This window comes from Platalea leucorodia (genome assembly GCF_965183815.1).
Source record: "Platalea leucorodia genome assembly, chromosome: 5".
NCBI classification, from domain to species: Eukaryota; Metazoa; Chordata; class Aves; order Pelecaniformes; family Threskiornithidae; genus Platalea; species Platalea leucorodia.
The window spans coordinates 30,895,227-30,900,902 of record NC_138827.1 but is presented as its reverse complement, the minus strand read 5'-3'; positions in this window follow the sequence as shown (position 1 = coordinate 30,900,902).

Here is a 5,676-nt window from a genome sequence, read left to right as displayed (position 1 = left end):
TGAAGAAGGATTTTTAAAAGGAGCTTCATAGCGACCCGGGAGCTACCCAGCAAGATTTTCAATGGTCCTCCACCCTGTCAATCAAAAACGGGGCTGCTGATACACCCCCCCTCTTCATCCTCCCCCCCCTTACACTTCTTACCAGTCATTTACTCCAAGCTGAGGTGTAAACGCCTAATTAAATCCCTGGGAGCGGATGGGATGCCAGTGGAGGGAGGAGGGCCAGACCCAGGGCCGGGGCGGGGGGGTGATGGGGTCCGTAAGGCATAGGGAAGGGAAGCCTTACCTCCCCCCCACGCCCCCAGCTTAGCACCACGCTGGAGCAGACCCTGAAGTTTCCCTCTCCCCCGATGGCCCCTGTGCGGTGGTGCTGGTGGGGGATAATCTCCCAGCATTAATTACAGAGCCGCCGCGGCCCCCCACCCTCCTCCTGGCCCCCTCGCTGTCCCAGCTTAGCCTGCTGTACCCCTCGGCTGCTCTTTAAAACGGGGCGGGGGGGGGGGGGGGGGGGGGGGGGACACGACGGGACACGGACACGGCACATAGAGATAAAATGAGGAATAATGGAAGGAGCCCAGAGGAGCTGGGGGCGGCGGGGCCGCAGCCCGCCCCGTCGGGAAAGCTCGGAGCCGGGAGCGGCCGGGCGGCTCTGCCAGTGCCGGGGGGACGGGGGAGGCAGAGGGAGGGAAAGCGGGCAAGGAGGGGAGGCCACGGGGCTTCAGCGGAGAGGGAACGACCGGTTAACGCATCCCCCCGCTTTTTTTTTTTTTTTTTTTTTTTTTTTTTAATACGCTTCTTCGAAATATTTTTTTTCGGGATGTAAAAAGAGGAAAAACAGCTTTTCCTTTTCTTTCTCTTTCTCTGCAGGATTTTCGCAGGTACCTTCCCGCCCAGCGGTCGGGCTGGTTATCTGGCAGAGATCACTAACTGGAGCGGTGGTTGTGTTTGCTTTTCAGCTTTGCCATGCCTTCGCAGCAGAAAGAGCAGTTTAAAGCCTTTAGAGAGATTGCTAATAGATGCCAGCTCCTTGCCTTTAGATTCTCTCCCAGCCCAGGAGGATTTAGGATGGGATTGGGAGACGAGACGCCATTTCAGGCTCCAAAACACCCTGTTTTAAAATGACTGCGGGTAAGAGGATTAAAACAATAATACCCTTCTCTTCTTGAAGGTTTTTTTTTTCCCTCTCTCCCTCCTATAGAAAAGATTTCTTCTCCCAGAGCAAAACCGTTTAGACAGGAATTAAGGGAACAAGAAAGAATAAGAGGGGGGAGAGGACCTTTTAATTTGAGCTTGATATTTTGTACAAATTCTGACCCAAAAAAAAAAAAAAAAAAGAGGGGGTCGGTCTGGCTCAGGACACCAGAAGGCTCCAAGTGCCGCTTTCTTGTATTTATTTTTACTGTATACACATTTTTTTCCAGAGGCTATGGGGTACCAAGTGATTGTCCCGGGAAAAAGAGGGAGAGGGTGAATCTATTTAAATCTATTCCAATCTATTCCAGCCCTCGCTCTGCCAAAGTCCGCTTGCTCCCCGGGAAGGAGGGGAGCCCCCCGCACCCGCTAATTAATAACCACCCGCTTTGGGTCGGGAAACCGATTGGGCGAAACTCGGCGCTTTGATTGCCGTTATCGCTTTTCGGGGGCGTTTTTCGGGGCGCCGTGCCCGGGCTGGCCTGGGCATCACCCCGCAAAGCCCACGGGGAATCGCCCTCCTCGCTTTTTTGGGGTGACTCTGGAAAGGGACACACCCCCCCACCCCCGGAGTTTGCAACCTGCACCTTCCCTACTCCGCTAATCACAACGAGTTGAAACGGGGGACGGCGGGGCGCAGCCAGGCGATGCTTCCCAAAATTCAGCCACCCCCCTGGAAGCCCCCCCTCGCCCCCCAAAGCCTGGCTGGGAGCAGCCCCGCGGACCTGTAGCTCGCAGGAACTGGGGCACAAACTGCAACCTCGGGGTGCAAAAATCCGCTCAAGTCAGCGGCAAACTTTGCAGGGCTCCTCCGGTTGATGCAGCGGGGAAGGGTCTCCCCGTGTGCCGGGGGGGCTGTGCCCGTCGGGGTGGGGGCAGCGCGTCTCCCCTCTGGTTTCTGAATTGTCGCTTTTGCAGCCCAGGCACCAAATCCCAACCCCTCCGACCGCGATTTCACCATTGTCTCGCCTTTCTGCTCCCTGAGATATTAGGCACGGGACAATTTGGGATTGCTTCGATGAAAAATCCTTAGTTTTAATTCCCCCCTTTTTCCCCGAAGAATTAATAGAAGTTTCCCTCTGTCTTCAGAAAATCTTTCCGAGCTCTCCAGCGACGGGATTTCTGCTGTTTAACCAACCCCTATAAATAAATAATTACGTTTAATTCAGCGCTTCTTCGCAGAAACGAGTAAATAGTGCATTTAGCGCAGCTCGGAAAAAGTAACCCCAGTTTGTCCGCAGAACTGATTTATCACATTTACCCCCCGCCCCGAGGTATCGATGTGAGCAAAAGCATCAGGAAATCGGTACCAGTTGTGTCGAGATTACGGGGGTTTCTTCTCCAAAACGCGGGGAACCGAGGGAGGGATGCGGGCTGAGCAGGAGGGAAGGCAGCCCCGGCAAGGGGCGGTTTGCAGATGGGGGGTCCCCCCACGACCCCCCCATCGCCCCCGGCCCCGCTCCCTCCCGAGCCGCCCCGTCTTCCCCGGGGCTCCGCAAACTTGCGGCCGGCACCGGGTCCGACACCAAACCTCGGCTTGGCTGGGCGAGAAGTGGCTATTGCCACCCCCGCCAATAAAATAATAATAACAATAGCTAAAAAAAAAGGGGGGGGGGGAGAGAAGGGGGCAGAAATCGGGCAATTTTTTCTGTGTAAGTTTCGCATCGCAGAACAAAACGAAATATGAAAATACATTAATCTGCCACCCCGACTTGAGCCTGCACTACAAGACGGGGTGGGGGGAATTTGTTAGTTCCCCAAGTAGAAAGGACATTTCTAGTTTCCGTGATATTAACGGTAATATTTTGGCTAACTGGCTGCATCTATACATGTACGAAAAAATCCTCTTCAAAGACCATTTTTTATGTCTTTTCTAAGTGAACCGGGCATTTCAGGTTTCCACGTAGGCTCTAAGCACTCTCACCTGCATGACGGCAAGGACAGCTGCTACTTTTAATTTGAAAACTGCTTTTTTTTGGGGGGGGTGGGGGTGGTGGGGAATCAGTGGGATGATCAGGGCATAATGTTGGAAGAAAATTGTGCTTTCCTCCTTTTATTTAGAAACACATGTAATTTCCCTATCTCGGGTATTTTACACCCCACTCCCCCCCCCCCCCCCCCCCCCCGCCCCCATTCCCATCCACACAGAATTGTGTGTTTGCATTTGCACAGAAATCATGGCTGTTTCCTTCAGAACAACTAAAACCAAAGCCAAGCTGGTTATGTTTTAAACAGCTAATGCATTAACTCCCTCCTTCTCTCCCTCTTTGGTTTGGTGGTTTGTTTTTTTTTTTTTGTGTGTGTGTGAATTTTATCACACCTCTTACCAGGACAGTAATCTGTGCTAGAGATGCGGACGTTTAATTTTAGGTTGAATAAAAAGAAATAAAGCTCCATCCTTGGGAGACGGACAAGGAAGAAAACTGCAAACACTGACAACCCTCCTTACCCCTGGATCTACGGCAGATACAGTGCAAGACGATTTCTACTTGCCTCAAATTATAATGGCAACAAGGTCTTAAAATAGCTACTTAACTCAAGGCTTAAAATCAAGGCCACTTTGCTTGGTTTTGTTTTGTTTTCTTTCTTTTTTTTTTTTTTTTTTTTTTTTTGGTATGGGGCATCTTTTGCGGGTTTGAAATGTTCCAGACATTGTCCAGTACTTTGTTCCCGACGCCAACCGCATTCGTGTGAGACCGAAAGGGGATTAACTTGTGAACTTTTAAAAATCAGAACTTAAATGAGAGGCAAATCTAGGCCACAGCTCATTGTGGGAACCGTTTCTTAAGCAATTAAAGCGAGAAGAAATTCCTCGCAGCCTTTTTCCTTAAAGCAGCTTTCTGAAGGATTTAAGGAGGACTAGTGTCCGGTCCATCAAGAAAGATTTAAACTGCACAGTGATATAGAAAATCTCCACTTGCTCTTATTTAAAGGGGCACTATCACCATTTCCATAAGACCCTTGACATTGTTTCTTTAATCTTGTTTATAAACTTAAACAGATTTAAAAAGTTTTTTTTTTTCTCTTCCCTGCCTCCTTTTTTTCCATGAATTCATTGAAAATATATTTGATGCAGTATTTGAAAAGAGACCAAAACAGGCTCACTTTTAAGGATTTTCTGTTACTAAAAAGTCTCAAGCCACAGCTTGCTACATTTCTCCTTTTGCTCTTGGAGGTTTGGAGGAAAGCAAGATTAGTGGGAAGAGGAATTTATATTTTTTTTCCCTCTGGGGTAAACTATGCAATAGAAGTTCCTTTCTCCCCAAATTCGGAGGACGCAAAGCACCTTTTCACCCCCAAATCGACTCAAACCTTCATCCAACGTTTGCGGTTTAGCACATTTTCCCTTGGCTGAGAGCAGAATTATATCCTAAGCAGCCTCCTGCAATGTCAGGTTTCTTTCTTTTATTCCCTCCCTTCTCTTTCTTTGCCCCACTATACTTGTGCTCTCTCCTTAAGTCCTAGCTGTTGTGGCTAGTTCCTGCCCACATTTAGAGGACAGCCAGTATTCCTCACAGTTTTTCCAATTTGAGCTACTTGGCAAGGTTTTCTGCACAGCATTAAAAAAATACCTGCTAACCTTATTCCAGCAAAACCAGTTGTTCCCCCTTAAGTCTTAAAAAGAAGGGAAAAAAAAAAAAAAAGAAAGTGAACACCTTGGAGTCACCAAAGCTTTTGGTGCTTATAGCTAATTAATAGCCCTAATGATATTTTTCCAAGTCCATGAATACATTATGTTTGCAATCCAAAAAGGCGTTAGCCCCATTCAAGGGTACTTCAACATCTGCTCATTTAAGGGCAATTAATCATTTTGATATATGGTTTAAAATTGACTGCTTCCAAGGGACTTTTTTTTTTGACAAGAATAACAAAGCAATTTGCCAGGAGCCATCTTCTGGACATGTTATTAGCAGAGCCTTCATCTTAAAGAGGGTTTAAAAAAAAAAATCCTCAGATTTAGGTACCTGCTTTAAAGGGAACACAACACCTTCTCTCTCCTGCTTGCTTTCTTACACTTTCTCCAGTTCTTCATCTAGCTTTTCATTCCTCTGACAAGAGTTAGAGATCTCTTCCATCTTAGACCTAAAGTTTATACCTTGATTGCAGAGGCATGTGGGTTTATAATTTTGCCCCTCAAGGAGAAGGTGCACTGAATATCAAGAAATACAGAATAAGCTCAGTTCCTCCTCCTGTATCCACTCTTCCTTAACTGTTTTTATGTGTTTGAGTAAAAATGCTTCATATTCCCTCATTGGCCTCATCCTTCTCTCAAATGCAGCCAAGTGAATTTCTTTTTTTTTTTGCTATTAACTGCAGTTTGTAACTGTAATAAGCCATTCCTTGGTTTAGCCTATTTTTTAAAAAAATACCTGTAAGGAATCAAATCTACCAAGAGTATTAGGTGAAAACAGCCAAAGAGATCAATTTTTTCAGCCTCTGGTTCCTGGTAAAAGTGTTAGCTGAGAGAATGTAAAGGGTAAGTCT